Here is a 20085-nt window from a genome sequence, read left to right on the forward strand (position 1 = left end):
CTGCACCTCCGTCCATACTGGGCTTCGAACGGTGCCATCTTCAAACTGGCTTGATAGCTATTGTTGTATGAGAACTCCGCGTAGGGCAAATTGTCATCCCAACTAGATCCATAATCTAGTGCACAAGCTCTCAACGTATCCTCCAGAATCTGGTTGACTCTCTCGGTCTGTCCATTCGTCTGCGGGTGGAATGCTGTACTGAACTCCAATCTCGTTCCCAAAGTCTGGTGCAGTTGATGCCAAAACTTTGAGGTAAACTGTGTTCCTCTATTTGATACAATTGTCCTTGGAACTCCATGCAGACGGTGGAGTCACATACCAAGCAACAATCCCCCGAAACAGTTTCGGAAACGGAGCTTCGAGCAAAGAGATCGAAATCCACGGGGTTGAAAGCAAGAACACGGGAGAGAGAGCAATGGAGATTTTTTTTCTGGAGGTAAGTAATGATGTGGTATGGAGAGATAAGTGAGGGGGCCCACGTGGGGACCACAACCCACCAGGGTGCGCCTGGGGGTCCTGGCGCGCCTAGGTGGGTTGTGCCCACCTGGTGCACCTCCCTCTGATGTTATTTGCACTAAACATTCATAAATATTCAGGAAAAAAATCGTATTGATTTTTCAGGGCATTCTGAGAACTTTTATTTTCGGGTCATTTTTTTATTACACGGGAAATTCAGAAAACAGACAAAAAATGGCATTTTATTTTATTTAACTAATAAAACAGAAAATAAAAAGTGGGGACATAAGGTAGTGCTTACTAAATTCATCAACTTCATACCACTCAAAAATGATCCATTAATAAGGTTGATCAAGTCTTATTAACAACCACTTTCGATTAGCATGAAACCTAAGAACTTTCATAAATCACTAAGTTACCTCAATGGGGATATGAATGTCCCCAATAATAAGCATTTCATATTTCTTTTTGACAGTAGGTAGAGGTATTTGAAAACTTCCAATAGTGATTGTCGGAGATTTTTCAATGACATTAATATCTTTCACTTGGAATTGTTTCTTCGAAAAGTGCACCGTATGCTCATTACCATTAATATGAAAAGTGACCTTGATTTTATTGCAATCAATAACATCCCCTGCAGTATTCAAGAAGGGTCTACCAAGGATAATTGACATGTTTTCGTCCTCGGGCATCTCATGTATAACAAAGTCAGTCAAAATAGTAACATTAGCAACAACAACGGGCACATCCTCATAGATACCGATAGGTATGGCAGTTGATTTCTCAGCCATTTGCAAAGATATTTCAGTAGGTGTGAGTTTTTTCAAATCAAGTCTTTTATATAAAGAGAAAGGCATAACACTAACACCAGCTCCTAAATCACACAAAGCACTTTAATTCTTTTTGATGGAGCAAGGTATAGTTGCTATTCCCGGATCTCCAAGTTTTTTAGGTACTCCATCTTTAAACGTATAATTAGCAAGCATAGTGGAGATTTCAGCTTCCGGTATTTTTCTCTTATTTGTGATGATGTCTTTGATATACTTTGCATAAGGAGGCATTTTCTAGATATCAGTCAAGCGAGTACGCAAAAAGACTGGCCTCAGCATTTCAGCAAAGCATTCAAATTCTTCATCATCATTCTTTTTAGTTTACTTAGGTGGAAAAGGCACATGTTTTTGAACCCACGGTTCTCTTTCTTTATCATGTTTTCTAGCAATGAAGTCTCTTTTATCATATCTTTTATTCTTAGGTTGTGGGTTATCAAGATCAACAGGTGGTTCTATCTCAACATCATTGTCTGGTTCTTTATTATTTGGTTGAGTATTTTCATGAACATCAGCATTATCTTTTTCATTATCACTAGGTGAATGTTCATTACCAGACTGGGGTTCAGCACCAGAGATAGAAGTTTCATTATCATTTCAGGAGGTTTCTCTATTTCAGGTTCACTAGGAGTATGCAAAGTCCTATCATTTTTCTTTTTATTTTTCTTTATGGAAGGACTAGGTGCACTAGTGTTAGCTCTTTGTGAATCTTGTTCAATTCTTTTTGGGTGTCCCTCAGGATAAAGTGGTTCCTGAGTCATTTTGCCTCCTCTAGTTGCAACTCTAACAGTAAAGTCATGCATATTATTATTCATTTCATCAAGCAATTCTCTTTGTGATTTAGCAACTTGTTCTAATTGGGTTTGTACCAAAGAAGCATGCTTTCCAACACCCCTAACATCATTTGATATTCTAAATAACAAATGACTCAAGCAAGCACTCATATCAGAATTGTATTTCAATTGTTTCATAACATTTGCATTGAAATGATCTTGTTTTCTAATATAATTTTCAAACCCATACATGCATTGGCTAGGATGCATATTGTGAGGGTTGTCATTATCATTAAATAATTTGAGAATATAGTAATAGCGAGTTTTCTCATCATGAGTAAAAAGGGTGGCTATGTCATTCAACTTAGTAAGATGTGCCACAACAGTTTCAGTTTCATTACCATGGAAAGGATCAGATTCAACCAAAGTAATTAACTCTGGGTCGATAGAGAATTCATAATCCTTATCATCAATAAAGATAGGTGAAGTAGCAAACTTAGGATCACATTTCATTCTAGCATTTAGAGATTTTTCTTTATACTTGCATAATAATTTCTCTAGATCATCTCTATCTCTACAAGCAATAATATCTCTAGTTGTCTCCTCACTCATAACATAACCTTATGGTACCTTAGGAAATTCATATCTAGGAGGGCTAGTTCTAGCAGGTGTTTCAGGAGTTTCAGTTTCAAGCTCATCATCAGATTCAACAACATCATGTGTATTACTCTAGCAATTTGTTTATCAAGAAATTCAACAAGTGGCACATTATCATTATCAAGCAAGGTACTAGCATCATCATAAGCATTATCCATAGCAGAAGTAGCATCATCAATAACTTGCGACATATCAAAATTAATAACATGTGGTGGTGTTGCAAGTTTACTTATAACAGAAGGTGAATCTAAAGCAGAACTGGATGGCAGTTCCTTACCTCCCCTCGTCTTTGAGAGAAAAATATTAGTCTTAGCATCCTTCAGATTCTTCATAGTGATAATATGATAATAATTCCAAGTGACTCAACAAATATAGCTATGCTCCCCGGCAACGGCGCCAGAAAAAGGTCTTGATAACCCACAAGTATAGGGGATCACAAGAGTTTTCGAGGGTAGAGTATTCAACCCAAATTTATAGATTGGACACAAGGGGAGCCAAAGAATATTTGAAGGTATTAGCAGCTGAGTTGTCAATTCAACCACACCTGGAGATTAATTATCAGCAGCAAAGTGATCAGCAGCAAAGTAGTATGATAGTTTTGATAATAGTAGCAGTAGCAATGGTAACAGTAACTGTGATAGTAGTTTGGTAACAAGTGCAACAGTGATGATAGCAGTAGTAACTTAGCAAGAACAATATGGTATAAATTCGTAGGCATTGGATGGTGACTTGTTAGATGATATTCATCATGAGACAGATATAACCTAGGGCGATACGGCACTAGCTCCAGTTCGTCAATATAATGTAGGCATGCATTCCATAAATAGTCATACGTGCATATGGAAAGAACTTGCATGACATATTTTGTCCTACCATCCTGTGGCAGCGGGGTCCATATTGGAAACTAAGGGATATTAAGGCCTCCTTTTAATAGAGAACCGAAACAAAGCATTAACACATAGTGAATACATGAACTCCTCAAACTACGATCATCACCGGGAGTGGTCCTGACTATTGTCACTCCGGGATTGCCGGATCATAACACGTAGTAGGTGACTATAACTTGGAAGATCGTATCTAGAACATGGATATACTGGTGATAACATAAATAGTTTAGATCTGAAATCATGGCACCCAGGCCCGAAGTGACAAGCATTAAGCATGGGAAAGTCATAGCAACATCAATCTATGAACATAGTGGATACTAGGGATCAAGCCCTAACAAAACTAACTCGATTACATGATGAATCTCATCCAACTCCTCACCGACCAGCGAGCCTACGAAGGAATTACTCACTCCCAGTGGGGAGCATCATGGAATTGGCGATGGAGAAGGGTTGGTGATGACGAAGAACAAAGATCCCCCTGCCTGGAGCCCCAAACGGACTCCAGATCTGGCCTCCGGATGAAGAATAGGAGGTGACGGCGGCTCCCTCTCATGGATCATGATAATTCTTTCTCCTTCATTTTTTTCTGGAAAAATAGGATTTTATAGCATTGGTTTTAGGGTCTGTGGGGCCACCGGGTGGGGACAACCCACTTGGCGTGCCAGGAGAGGGGGGGTGCCCTGATGGGTTGTGCCCACCTAGGTGCCCCTCTCCGGTGGATCTTGTCTCCAGAAATTCTTATTTATTGCATAAAAATTCCTCGCAAAGTTTCGTTCCATTTTGAGAACTTTTATTTCTGCACAAAAACAACACCATGGTAGTTCTGCTGAAAACAACGTAGTCCGAGGTTAGTTTCATTCAAATCATGCAAATTAGAGTCCAAAACAAGAGGAAAAGCGTTCGGAAAAGTAGATATGTTGGAGACGGATCAGCCCCAGAGGCCTAGCATCTTCGAGGAGAGGCTCCACAAGCCGTCAGCGCCCCTGGCCATGGGCACGGCATGGCTCAGGGAGGAGCTACCGCCGACCCTGACCTCAAGAGCCTCGTCCTGTGGCCCGACCTCAGGAGCCCTCTTACTACTGGCACTGGAACCTCAGGCGGGTTGCTGGACGGAGGAGCTCAAGGCATACCTACTCCGTGGCACCTTGCCAGAGAAGGAGGAGGACGTGGAGCGCGTGGTCCACCAGGCTACTGCTTATTGCTTGCAGGACGGCGAGCTATACCGGCGACGCCCCAATGACGTCTCGCTACGGTGCATATCCGAAGAACAAGGGCGCGAGTTGCTGGCTGATATCCACAATGGGGACTACAGAGATCACTCCTCGTCGTGCATCCTCGTGAGCAAGGTGTTCCGTAGTGGGTTCTACTGGCCGACGGTGCTCAACGACGCCACTGAGATGGTATGATCCTGTGAGGCCTTCCAATTCCATGCTAAGCAGATTCACCAGCCCGTGCAAGGTCTCCAGACATCCCGCTCTCATGGACGTTCGTGGTCTAGGGGCTGGATATCCTGGGCCCTTTCCCTCGAGCACCCGGCGGATACCGCTACCTCTATGTTGCCATCAACAAGTTCACCAAGTGGGCAGAGGTGGAGCCCGTACGTGCCATCCCCGCTGGCTCGATCGTCAAGTTCATCAAGGGCCTCATGAGCTGTTTCGGCGTCCCCAATCGTATCATTATTGACAATGGTTCCCAGTTCATGAGTGATACGTCACTACAAAAAAAAAGACACATCAGGGAAATTTTGGGCCGAACGAAAAAAATCATGTCATGCTTATGACACTTCTGTGATGATAATTGTGACAAAACACGGTATCATCATAGATGTGGTGGGCTCCTACTTCTATGACAAAAAATCATGACAGAAAATGGGCTTTTCGTCCTGGGTGGGCCGGAGACGCAGCTGCATGACATTCTTTGGGCCGTCCATGACGGGAAAAACCATGGTAGAAGCGAGGGCGAGGAAAATATCGGGGCTGTTCCTGGTTACGGTGGGTGGTCGGGGCCAAGCGATGCACGTTTCTCTCGTACATACGTGTGTGTGCAAGGTGTTATGCTCTAACTAAACCCGAGCGAGGCGTTGGGCTCTAACTGAACCAGAGCGATTGCACTAGCTACATTACTGAACCCGAGCAATCGATCCCTTGTTGTTAACTGAACCTGAGTGATTCCTTCGCTACTGCTGCTAACTGAAGCCGATCGATGCTGCCTCTGGATGAACAGTGAGCGTTGTTGGGGGGGGGTTGGATGAATAGTTCCCGGTGGAGGGTTGGATGAACAGGACCCCGTGGTAGTAGAGGTCGTTGTCGCTGGATGTGCAGGACCTCGATCGAGCCGGTTGGGGGTGGATGAATAGGACCCCGTGGAGGGCTGGATGAATAGGACCCCATGGAGGGCTGGTTGAACAGTAGCCGGTGGAGGGCTGGATGAACAGTAGCCCGTGGAGGGGTGGTTGAACAGGAACCCATGGAGAGGGCTGATTGAACAGTAGCCGGTGGAGGAGCGGTGGAGGCTGGATGAACAGGAGCCCGTGGATGAACAGTCGCAGGTGGAGGCTGGAGGAGGTCAACGGTGGATGAACAGTAGACCGTGGAGGCTGGAGGAGGTCGATGGTGGAGATGAACAGTATCCCGTTGATTCCCGTTTTGCGGTATGCCACACCCCTCCCGATGAATAGGACCCCCGCTTCGACCGTAGCGCCCCAACACTAGTTCGTTTCCTCCGTTTTGTGGTACGCCACACCCCTCCCAATCAACAGGACCCCGTTTCGACTGTAGGAGGTCCAAGAGAAGTCCGTTTCCTCCGTTTTGCGGTATGCCAGACCCCTCCCGATGAACAGGATCCCGTCGGCTAGTTTGGTTGCGGTGTGAGGCTGCCGTCGCTGCAGTATAACAGGGGATGTGGGGGCATCATAGCCAGCCACGGGAGGCAGGAGCACGCGGCATGACCCATGCTGGTTTGGGCGGCTGGAGCAAGAAGACCAGAGGTTGAAGAAGCACTACAGCCGTTGGATGGACATCGTACGGTCACTGGAGCTAGTATCGTTTATATTGACTAAGTTGACAAAGCCCTCCGTCCCCGTCAACTTAGTAGGCCCACATGTCAGCCTCCCACTATGCTGGGTCCCAGCTAGCAGGGGAGTATTCATTTTTTGTGCGTAATAAGGTGGCACTTCCTTGCGTGCGAAGATATAGCTGGTGGGTCCGACCTATCAGCGGGGGGAATATTTTTTTCATGAAATACGGAGGCCCTTACATTGGGTCCTAGATGTCAGATGGAGGCATTTCCTTCTGTGCGACCGTGGACCCAGCTGTCAGCCTCTCCACGTACAATCCACGTCCGATGGATGTGGTTCGTTGACCACGACGCGCCGAGAGCACCAGGGCGGTGGACGACGGTGAGGCCTAGGAAGGGAACACGGAGCCGGGGAAGACTCGACAGTGTTTGCCCACGCGGTGGGGAGTATGAGAGTTTATTGGTCCGTCTGCCATCGCCGGAAAATAGCAGGAGGTGTGGGTGAGTAGAGGAATGTTCTGGCCAGCAATGGAGTAGGGTGGGGACTGTGCGGTAGCACAGCCGGCCATGGGAGGCGGAAGCAGGCAGTCCCACTGGCGCTGGTTTGGGCGGCTGGAGCAAGAAGATCAGATATTGAAGAAGTAGCACGGCAGCTAGATTAGCATCCAATGGTCACTTCTGCTAGAATCGTTTGTGGACTAAGTTGACAAAGCCTTTCGTACATATCAAGCTAGTAGACCCACAAGTCAGCCTCCAAATCTGTCCCAAACAGCATACAACGCAAAATTTCTAGCCAGACTCAAATTAACTTAAAAACTAAACATACCTTAATTTAAATCCAATGAAATTTTACCCGCACAAAAACAATGAAATTTAAAATATCAAAATCCAAAAGGAAAAAGTATTTTGGAACTAATTGCCTGTTTGTTGTATTTTTTTCATTTTACAGCCCATTTAATATTAGTTATAGCCCATTTCTTATTACGTATAGCCCATTTTCTGGGCAAAATGCATCTCTCCTCGCCTTGAAAGATTTCCGGCCCAGCAGGGCGTAGAAAAGCAAGTAGGCCTACGTTGGTTATTCTGCAAAGAAAAAATAGCTGGGCTAGCCATTTTCAGAAAGGAAAAAAACAAACTGGGCTCGTCATGTGCTAAACATATGAAATAAAAGCCTAGGCTAGACGGGCCACAACTCCCGAACAACCCAGTTGATACCCTTCTCCGTCCCGAAAAAACAAAATTACTGGGCGCGCCGCTGGGTCCCTACTATCATCCTCACCATGTACAGCCATCTCCTTATTCCTCTCGGTTGTTGACCATGTTGGCAACACCAGAGGGCGGCGCCGTAGCGAGCGAACCAAGGCTGAGGACGATGGTGATGCCTCGGACGGGAACAAACAGGAGCCGGGGAAGATGCGCAGAGTTTAGGGTGCGATGTGGCCACGATGCACGTGCGGCAGCACAGCCAGCCGTGGGAGGCGGGAGCAGGAGGTCCCGCAGGCGCTAGTTTAGCTTTGGCGGCTGGAGGAAGAAGAGACTAAAGAAACACGACATACATTGAATGTCAATCCAACGGTCAAGGTTGGCACAATCATTTGTTGACTAAGCTGACACCAAGTAGCATACTTTTTTATATATAGGAAGCAAAGAAAATCTGGGCTCGTTCGCCTGATAACATTCCCGAAACTGCGACCGTTCGATCTTGCGTCGCAACTAAAACTGCAAGGAAAATGCGTTCATCTACCGTCCTCCTCCCAGGTAACATTCGCCACATAAGTGACTAGCACCCTTGGTTTTCAACTGAGAGGTCTTGGGTTCGAGTCCTAGAAACGCTCAATTTTGTCCTCCTTCCTTCCTCGCAAAAAAAGAAAGAAAATCAAAGACTTGAGAAGGTGTACATAACAAGCTAGTGTACCAGTAAAGAGACGTTGTTGAGTTTTAGAAAAAATAGAGACGTGCTCCTGTAGCTGGTTCGAATCCAAACCTAGACTATGACTATATATGGTGCTATGCTACTCTGCAAGTAATGAAACTGACATATCCAACATTCGCTTCTCCTCTTCTCTACTTACTCTACCTAGCATCAGAAGCTCTGGCCGCAACAACCATGTCCACTGGTTGCTCGTCCACCTGCTCTTCAGCAGGAAACAACTAGATATGTGCCAAGTCGCCACCCGTACCATCGCCTGTGGGTCTCATCACACCCCCGTTGGCACATGCACCACAGCTGGTTGCTCGTCGCAACCCGCTGCCGTTGGTGTGGTGCCACTGCTGCAAAGCACGCAGAGTCATCCGTCGCGTCTCAACCACAATCCTCAACCCCGGCAGAGTCTTCTACAAATGCGCGAATCATGGGGTAATAATATGTTTAAGTGTTGTTCTGCTACTTTCAGTTGCTGATTTAATAGTTTGGTTGATGATCTTCCAATTTGATTCGTGCAGAAAAGGGCAGATTCGTGTGATTTGTATTTCTGGGAAGTTGTTGATGTGGGGGAATGTAACTATGCCGATTATTTGGTTAGCCGAGGAATCCCAATACCAGCAGGTTGGGGTGTTGGACAGATAACTGAAGGAACGACAGAAGAGGAAGATGCAGAGCAGAAGGTTAAAGATGTAGTTCCTCTGATCATGGCCAAGCAACAGCTACTGAACGACCTTGACAACAATGAGGAGATGAAAGAGCTTGTGAATATAATGGGAAAAATCAATGTGCTCTGTAGGATAATTGTCTCTTTATTTGCAGTGTATGTAGCACTCGTGATGTATTCAGTGGCTATGACATGAGCACTTCCCTGAAACTAGTAATGAATGAAACCTGTGTAGCAGGCTGGGCGTAGTGTTGTGAACATCTAATGATTTCTATTAATGGAAACCGGGGGTATCCCCTTTTGCTAATAAATAAATAAACAACAGAGGCCCTTTTGGTAATAAATAAATAAATTAGCACAGGCCCTGTCGGGTCAGCTTTGTTGCCATTCGAAGACGTCGAGCAAATTGCACTCCAACCACAAACTATGTCATCAAATTCAAGTTTCACAGCCAAATATGAGTACAACTAAACAACAATGTCATCATTTTTTAGTTTTCATACAATCACCAAACACAAATGAACATACATAACAAGTGATGTTCTCACAGCAAAATACTAAACAACACGTTCATCAGGTTTCAGTTCTCATAGCAAACACAATTTCACATAGTAGATAAAAACGTCTTCTGATAGGCAAATACGACAAAAGCAATCTCGTCATCATCTGCAATAGCAGCGTCAACATCTTCGCCATGTGTATCAGTCTGAATCGCAATTCCCAGAGTGTTATCTTCTTCTTCATCCTCAATGTCCTTGAATGTTGGCTTCTTCTTGATCAACTCTTGTATGTCCATAGCACGACAGGCAATCTTTTCACTAGCGTCATTGATGTGATGGTTCTCAAAGATATTAGGAACATCTGTGGAATATTTTACATCATGAGCAGTGTAAGCATCATCTTTTTGTGCAACTTCATTAATCGAATTTCTCTATTCAAACCTTTGCAATACTCTCCAGTCATCGCTACGTGCAAATGTGTCTTCCAAGAAAAATATCTGTGTTGCTTGATTTGCCAAAATAAAGGCTCGTTGGTATGGTATGCTGCCTTGACATTGATGGATTTGAAATAATCATTAGCTCTGGGTTTTGCGATCCTGGAAAACAGGTTATACCAACGACTACACAACATAACCACACACTGACGATCCTCGAAACTGGAGATATACTGCAACTGAACAATGTCTGTTATGTTAGCATACATTTTAGTTGTCTCTCTGTCGTACGTATCCGTGCTCATGATGGCACTGTGTTGTGTCTTCCTGCCTTCATCGCGTGCAAGGGTGTTGTAGCGCACATCTCCAACAAAGCAAGATTCATAATGTCTTACCCGAGTATCAGGACCCATTGCTAGTGCGTAAAGGGAATCATCAACTGCCTGCCCATCCTCCCGCATCTTCTTAACCTATGGTTAGAAAATATACAAGATGATCATCTTATGTACTCAATATATTAAAAAAATGACAGTGCAATTCAAAAGCTTACATGGCTCTTGAACCATTTCGCAAATCCTGCCATAACCAGTTTGTCAATGTTTCTTGGATTTTGCCGTAGTAACTCCTTTTTGTAGATGCTGCACAACATAGTGATCGTGTCAAACATCTAAATATATAAGAATGTGTTGCAAGTTTAGTAGATTACGATGTATAAGCTACAATACTTAGCACTTACTTGATATAAGGTAGTATCTCAGGATAGTTATTCAACACATACCAAACCATTTTGTCCAAATCTTTAGGTTTTTCCTCTTGTCGACTCTTCCTTGTAACTCAAATAGAATAATTGAAAACATTGAGCCCGGGATTGTCTTCACCCAGCTCTTTGCTAAGCTGATCAGCTGTTTCAATGTCTTTTGAGCAGAATGTGAACGCTTCTGTAGCAATGTAGGCCTCTGCAATGGAACCCTCGGGTCTAGCTCTATTCCTAACATAGGCCTTGAAAGTGCCTAGCCGCCTTTCAATAGGGTACATCTAGCCATACTGTACTAGACATCTAAGTAGTGCCTCATCAGGTAGATGAACAGCCAAATGCACCATCACATCAAAGAAGGCTAGAGGATGTATCTTCTCAAGGTCGCATAGGATAGTTGGTATCTTGTCTCTAAGATGCTCCAAAGCATCTACCCTGATATTTCTACTGCAGAGTTCCCTGAAGAATTATCCCAACTCTGCAACTGCTCTGTATAAGTCAGGGCGGCCCAATCCTCTAAGGATAACAGGTAAAACCCTTTGAAGTAGGACGTGGCAGTCATGAGTTTTCAACCCTTGTACCTTGTTTCCATCTGCACTGACTCTCCTTTCAGGGTTGGAAGCGAATCCATGTGGGAATCTCACACGTGACAGGACCTCACGGAATTCTTTTCTTTTTACCTTGTCCAAGATGTACACCGCTGGTGCCATATCCCGTGGTTTACCTTCATCTTGCACCTGCAAATCCTGTCTGATACCTAGGTGTGTCAAATCAATCCTAGATTTCAAGGTATCTTTCGTCTTTCCTTCAATATTAAGAAGTGTGCCAATAATGCTATCACATATATTTTTCTCGACGGGCATCACATCAAGATTATGCCGCAGATCCAAATATTTCCAATACTCTAAGTCCCACAAAGTGGACCTGGGGTAAACAATAATCTCTCTTCTGCCTTGCCACGCTTCCTTTTCCCGCTACCATTACCATGATGGTTTCCTGGTGTAATATGCCTGACCTTCTCTAATTCCACTTGCAAATCATCGGCGGTGAGCCTCTTTGGCGCATCACGGTTTTCATGCTTTGCATTGAACACATGTCTTCGGTAATTTGTAAGACGCGTCTTGTCCTTGGCAAGGAAACGACAGTGTCCAATGTAAGAGATCTTGCTAAGTATTGCGTATGACAGCGGATTCCTGTCACAGCGAACACATGCATTGTAACCACGTGTCGTTCGCCCTGACATAGTGCCCAAAGCCAGATCATGGATGCACCAAATTATAACAGCACGCAAAAAGAAATCAGCTGGTGGGCTGCTATATAGGTCTCGAGTGAGAACACCCCTCCATAGCTGTTGAAGTTCCTCCACAAGAGGCTCCATGAATAAATCAGAATACTTTGCAGGACTTTTTGGACCTAGGATGAGCAAGGCCATCATGTCGTTTGATTCTTTGGTGTAGGCATTTGGAGGCATGTTGTGAGGGATAACAAGCACTGGCCACATGCTATATGTGGCGCTCTGGTGTCCAAATGGGTTAAATCCATCTGAAGCTAAGCCAAGTCTAATGTTTCTAGGGTTATCAGCAAACTTTTTGTGTTTTTGATTGAAGCTTTTCCACTCACTATAATGAGATGGATGGCTCATTACATTCTGATCTCTGTGCTCCTGGTTCCTAGAATGCCACAATACACCCTCTCTTGTTTCAGCATCATGAAACAACCTCTGCAATCTTGGTATAATTGGAAAATGTCTCAGAACATTATGAGGAATCCTCTTCACAACATCGCCATCTTTCCATCTTGATGATTTGCATTTTGGGTATTCACTTAAGTTGGCATAATCCTTCTGGAACAGAACACAATTATTATTACAAACATGGATCATATCATATCCAATTCCAACTGCACGAAGGAAATTTTTCATTTTACTGTAGGTGTGTGGCAGCTCAGACACATCTGGGAAAAGCTTTGCGGAAAGCAGCCAACATCGCATTGAATGATTTGTTGGTCATCCGCTCAGATGTCTTCACCTGAAGAAAGGTGACCATAGCTGAGAATATTGAGAGCTTATTTCCTGGGGTGACAGCCATGTTGCATATTGTTCCAACATGCGGGCCCACCATTTTTCTTCTGTAGGTGAAAGTTCACGAAATGCATGAGCACTTCGTAGCATTATTTCAATGTTGGTCAAACTCACTGGCTCCGCCACCACCACCTCCTCCTCCTCTTCGACCTGAGCATCAGGCAGATCAAGATGGTGATCTGCTGCTTCCACGTAGTTAGTAACATTGATGTTCACAGCTTCACCATGATGAACCCACCTAGTATATGTGGCCGACATCCCATACAAGTGTAGATGATTTTGCACAATTGACTGGGGTCTTGTAACTGAATTCATACAACTGCTACACGGGCAGAGCACATCTGATTTCGGACCATCGTACTCAGCTTTGATAAAGTCCACGAAGTTTTCAACCCCCTCGAGATATGCAGTTGAGAATCTTCGAGCAGAAGTTATCCAAGTCCTGTCCATCTGTTAGACATACAAATTAGTTCTTCTACTAGATATTACAGGAAAAACGTATATGCTTTTTTATGAAGTCCAGAAAAAAATACCTAGGTCGATGTCTAAAGCTATGGCAAGATATTTGGACGAGCAGATCAAGTAACGAAATATATTTAAAGTTAATTCAACAAACATATTTGAGTGCTAAATTATGGCAGGCTGTTTCAGCAGTCAATGAGGCCAAGCACACAGCCATCAAACTATCGAAGGCCATCGCAGCAACAAAGATCGAGTATAAAACGGTGTAGAGCTATTTCACCTAAGAGATTGGCTACCAGACCATGGCAATCTACGTCATAATAAATATATGGCAGGATATTTTAGCAACTAATCGAGCTTGGCATGCCATCTCAGCTAAGCAGATTGAGTGCAGAATAGGGCAAGGAAGCTTCTTAAGCAAAGCATATTGACTATAAACTACTTTGGCAAACAGTGAGATTAACATCGTCTATCAGCTAACATTCAACGCTACACCGACATGCGCGGGGCCTCAGTCTAGAATGCGCATACCATGGGAGAAGCTGGCCGCCGTGCGTCTCCACACGAACATCGCCAGCGGTGGTGGCGCTGACCGCCTTGCGCCTTCACAAGAACGTCGCCAGCGGTGGCGGCCCTGCTAGAGGACGGTAGTCTACGAGAGCATACTGTGGGAGCAAGAGGATCGCCGTGCATCCCCTCGACGAACCGCGGCGCCGATGTGTTGGCGCGACAGGCAGGGCGGCTTTGGCGGAGCGAATGGAGTGGAGGGGGACGGGGGGAGGGGGTTTGGGGAATATTATTGGCTAGTTGGCCGAAGGGTGGTTGAATTTGGGTTTTGGGGGCCATTTTTTTTTGGGGGGGGGGGGGGGGCGGGGGGGGGGGGGGGAGTTTCGCGCATGGTTGGCTTCTCCAAGTACAGTCCCACGTGTCAGTGAAGAGGCAAGACGAAGCGCGTTCCATTTGCGTGAGCCGTGTGCAGGACCAAACGTGTGTGGGGTGCAATGCGACCGCGACAGGGGTGCTGTGAGTGTACCGCCTTTTTTCCTTTTAAACTAGGTGCTTCGCCCGCTCAAAAAAAATTGGTGCTTTGCGCGATCCATCGATACTAGTACTAGTAATTCGGTAATCCCGACTAAAATGGCGCAGCCGGGTCTTTTCCCGCGTGATATGCTGGGAGGTTGGCTTAGTTAGGACGAGTAATGCTACACCTATGTAATCACAGTAACATAATTAACGTAATGTGAAACGTGTGAGCTGTTGATTGTAGATTGGGGGGAGGGGGCCACCACCATGAAAATTAGGGAGGAGAGAGAGAGGCAATTTATGTTAACCCTTTCGTAGGTTCCCGTAGATGTACAAAGATGTGAAATGCGTGAATGTGTAGTGGACGTACTATTGGAGTGCCTAAGATAAATTGTGTATGTAGACCCTATGCGTTTATTTACTTCGCATGTTAGCTTTGTCTCGGTACAATAAAAAGTAGAGTTGGTGATGATGGTGTGCCTGCCATCCTGCAATATAGGCCGTCCGATCTACATCTAACGGATAGGAATGAAACTATGACAATTTACCCGCACTCCTCTCCGCATTTGCAGATAAGGCCTTCCCTCATTCATCCTTTTCTCCCACAAGATCTTGATGTTCTTTGCAACGCACGGGCATCTTGTTAGTACTCCTACAATATACTATATTATTGTGAAAGTTCATATACACCGGCCGAGATTAATGCAAACACGACATATTTTCGTTACATTTTGAACTTTTATAGGACAGAAAAATAAAAGAAACCCGGCCCTAAACCTATTCTACGACGGCGACCGACGTCCTCCATCTGTGATCTCCATGTACAGGGGCGGGGATCAAGATGAAGGTGCGGTCTCCGGCGAGGAAGGGTAGAACACGGGAGATGGACCTGCCAGTTGGCACACCATGCCATGTCGCCTCCCATGCCCTACTCATCCTCGGAGGAGTCCCCGACCTTGGCGGTGCCGGACGTTGGACGACGGGATGTAGGACGCGTGGCTGACGGTGCTCCCGTCGTCGGCCGCCAGCGTGGCCACCGCTTGTGCGGTCTTGTCCGCGTCTGGCTACGCCACCATTGCGTCGCAAGCGGTGATTTGAGCAAGGGCGGTGACCTTGAGCTTCATCCTTGAAGACAAGCTCTCCCGCAGAGCGTTCGCGCTCGCGGTCATGGCGGATGTGGTGCCAGGTAGCAGGACGATGCACTATGGTGTGTAGGTTAGCTGGGCATTGCCGCTTTAAGTAGCGCATTCCGGTGATGCCAAAGCGTCTGGGCGCATCACTAAGTCGCCGGAGTTGGTTCCTCGGGCACCAAGCCTCCAAACAATAGCATATGGACGGACGACATGAATGCGGGTAGTTGGCGCCGGCTGGGAACGCACCGCGCGACGGCGCGAGGGACGAGAGTTTTTGGTGTGCCAGGGTAGTCAGCTGCGGTCGTGGCAACGTTGGAGATGCCCTTTGCTCACATGCGACCCCACATGTCATTGAAAAAGCAAGACAACCTGGCATGGTCTCAGGTCCTGGGGATGCAGTTGGCCATGCTACACCACTCCGCGGACACGCCGCGGCGCGCGCACACTTTGGCGCCCCGTGCATCCTCGATGAGCCAGGTGTTGATCTGCTGGTCGTGCCATAGGACTAACGCCACCCTCGGCACACTGAAACTGACCGTGTCCAGCGACGATGAGCGTGTCACTCACCGCGGTCGCCCTGTCTAGAGGAGGTGCTGGAGTTGTGCCACGTTGCTGCCCTCCACGACCCACATGAACGGTTGCCGGTGGCGAGGAGGTCGTGGGCCAGCTCCTCCATTGGACTAGTCTGCGCCACGTCGTCCCGATAGGTGTGCCCCACATGTCGGTTTCCCTGCTTTCCCGGCCATATTCAAGCGTCAGTGCTCCGCGTTGCGCATTAGGCACAGAACAGGTGGTTTTTGTGCCCTGGTTCAAATGTGGTACAGTACCAAGTTGTTACCCTAGCCCAAGTGTGGTGGTTTTGGGTATGGTACCACCTTTTCCTTTTCAAGTAGTGAAGCGTAACACTTGATTAAGTAGCCGTATGGTGTGCTAAATGTAGGTGTTTGACTGTTTGAAAGAATAATTGAGGTGTGCCCGGTCCATGCCCACATTTAGGGGTCCAACTTACCATGTTCCGGCAGTAGTAACCATACTAGTCCCTGCATACTCCCTCTGTTTTATTTACTCCGGATTTTAGCTTTGCTCAAAGTCAAACTTTGTAAACTTTGACAAAGTTTATAGACAGAAATAATAACATATACAATAAAAAAATCAATACCATTAGATTCATTATTGGATATACTTTCACATCATATATATTTGGTATTGTAAATATTCATATTTCTACTCTTACTAGCAAGATGCTTGTGCGTTGCACGTAACATCAAGATGCATTTGAATGACCAGTTTATCTTGTGAGAGAAAAGGATGAACGAGGGAAGGCCTTATTTGCAAATGTGGAGAGGTGTGTGGGTACCTTTTTGCAAAATTGCTATAATTTCCTTCCTATCCGTCAGATATAAATCGGACGGCCTATATTCCAGGATGGCAGGCACACCATCATCACCAACTCTGTTTTTTATAAGAGTCCGTCCGATTTATATCTGACGGACAGGAAGGAAACTATGGAAATTTTGCTAAAAGATACCCACACCCCTCTCCACATTTGCAAAGAAGGCCTTCCCTCATTCATCCTTTTCTCCCACAAGATAAACTACTCATACAAATGCATCTTGATGTTCCGTGCAACGCACATGCATCTTGCTAGTGTAGATAAAAAGCAGAGTTGTTGATGATGGTGTGCCTGCCATCCTGCAATATAGGCCGTCTGATCTCTATCCAATGGATAGGAAGGAAACTATGAAAACTTACCCGCACTCCTCTCCACATTTGCAGATAAGGCCTTCCCTCGTTCATCCTTGTGTCCCACAAGATCTAGATGTTCCGTGCAAGGCACGAGCATCTTTCTAGTTTTCTATAAATTTGGTCAAATTTTATGAAGTTTGACTTCAGTCAAACCTAATATGCAGAGTAAATAAAAACGGAGGGAGCATCTTACTCCGTGACCAAGACGGAAGGGAAAACGAGACAACTTATTGTTTATTTGAGCCGTTCAAGTATAATCATGTGGCGTTGCTTATTTCTCATTCCTCTCCAATCCTCTTCTCCATTGATCATGCCTCCCTCCGGTCGAGTCCATCCTCCCGCATGCCTCATCTGAACATTCCGTCGAGTATCATTCGCATGTGGGCCTAGACCATGCTTGTATTTCCAATGTTGTAATTTGTCCAACATGCATACAAACAAACGGTTCGTTTAAAGTTTCACTTTGCCTCCACTACGTGTCGCTTCCCATCTTAGTTTTGACATCCCATTCGGTTCATGCCCCGGCACATATTGAAGAGATCGATTAATGTTGTGAGAGATCAATTGCGTGTCGTGCAAGGAGATAAAGGTTTGGTTTGTTTCTATGATAGAAATGACCTGCCGGGGGGGGGGGGGGGGTCTTTGGGGATCAGAGGCAGTATATTATACGTTCATAAGCAAAATGAACATATTGTACCCACCCTAGTCCTCTTTCAATCGATCTCCGGACCTCGAGATGAAATCGAGAGAAAACGAGTGGGTGCATGTGTGATACCTAAGGCGGATTCAAAATTTGAAACGGTGATCATAGCATCCGCAAATCATATATAAAGGGTATTCAATGTTCGTTTCGCTTTTGAATGTACAATATACTCCCTCTGATCCTTTCTAGTTTACATACGTATAAGTTTTATGTGTAGTCAAAGTATCTCTACTTTGATCAAACTTACAGAAAAAACTATCAACATTCAACAACGCCCAATCAATATTGTTAGATTCGTACGTACTCCTAGATTTGTATTCAAACAGAGATGGTTTCCAATTTGTTTTCAACCACATGGATGTGCTCGTTCTCGCGCATGCTCTTCCTACTAGGATTTCGCCACATATAGCTAGTCCAATAGTAACTTTTTTAAGCTCCCTATCCAATAGTACTAGTGGAGTACTCACAACATCTATAGTAGAGTATGTAGTGCTCAAAGTACTCCCTCCTTCCATTTATATAGGGCCTAAGAGAAAGTCTGATAAAGCCTAGTCAGCAGGCTATAAGACTTGTCATGTCATTAAAATCCTACTTGGAGGAGTGAGAAGAGAGGAGAAAGAGTGAAGCGGGCTCTTATTCTACAGTCCGACTATAACACATAGATCAAGAAAAAATAGTATGCATGCAACTCTCTTGCAATCAGGTACCTTGCTCATGCAAATATTAAATGCTTAGAGCCAACCTAATAGCCATTCTAAGAGCTAACTTACATGGCGCTTTTGCCTATGTGGAGGAGAGAGATGTGAAAAAGTAAGGGGAGTGAGATCTCATGCAAGAGCCTAGCTAAACTATCACTGCTCGCAGAACAAGACAACCTCGTCGTCTTTGGCTGCCGGCGCGAACCAGCCGTAGCTGCCGACGTGTGTCTCCGCACCGTGGTTGTCCTCGGCCTCCAGCTACTCGTTCACGCGGAGCGTGCGGGCGCTCTGTATGGACAAGTGCACCGCACGGTTCAAGTCCATGACATCCGGTTCTGCCTGCAGGAGGGCCTTGATGGCAGCGACATCTGCGTGCTTAGTGTCTAGTTGAGCCTCCGCCGCCCGGTTCAAGTCCAGGATGTCCGGTTCCGCCTGCAGGACGGCCTTGATGGCAGCGGCATCCGCGCGCTCCGCGTCCAGTTGAGCCTCTGCTGCCTGGTTCAAGTCCAGGATGTCCGGTTCCGCCTGCACGAGGGCCTCGATGGCAGCGGCATCCACGCGCTCCATGTCAAGTTGAGCCTCCGCCGCCCAGTTCACATCCAAGACATCCGGTTTCGTGTGCAGGAGAGCCTCGATGGCAGTGGCATGCGCGCGCTCCGCGTCAAGTTGAGCCTCTGCCTCCCGGTCCTTCTTTAGTATTGCCAGGTTGAACCGCTGGTCCGCCTGCACCTTGGGGGACCCAGACGCCAACACAAAGTCGATGTCCGTCGTCTCATACCCATCAGGGGCCTTCTGTGCCACGATCTCTGCCATGAACATTGGATCGGCTTCCTCCTCCTCATAGCTTGGCTCTAGAGAACTCGGGGATTGGCCCGCCGCAAAGCGAGCTTGGGAACGGAGGTCTATGGCGCTGACCGCCGCCACGATTTCTGCGCGGCGGCGTCAACATCTTGTAGTACGTGATCTTGTGGCATACCATGGCTTTCCGGCAAACTAGGGGCTTGATGCGGGCTAGAGGAACGAAGGGTGGGGAATGGGCTAGAGAGGAGGTGTGGTTTTGGGGCAGTGGCTGGCGTAGGCCGAGCAGCGAAGGTTCTGGTGTGAATAGTGGTTCTAGTGACGACCGGTCAATCAGTTTTGACTGTACATCGCTCTTGTCACGTTTGTGTTGCACCCCAGCATGCTGGACCCTCCATGTCGCTCACTGAATGGAACACGCTTAGTCTTGCGTTTTCACTCGCTTGTGGGACCGCGGTTGAGAGCAAACCGATGTCCCTCCCCCTCCCCCGCCCATGTCATTTATACCACCACTCCGTCCTTTTTATGCAGAGTAAATAAAAACAGAGGGA

Source organism: Triticum urartu, chromosome 1 (genome assembly GCF_003073215.2).
Source record: "Triticum urartu cultivar G1812 chromosome 1, Tu2.1, whole genome shotgun sequence".
NCBI lineage: Eukaryota > Viridiplantae > Streptophyta > Magnoliopsida > Poales > Poaceae > Triticum > Triticum urartu.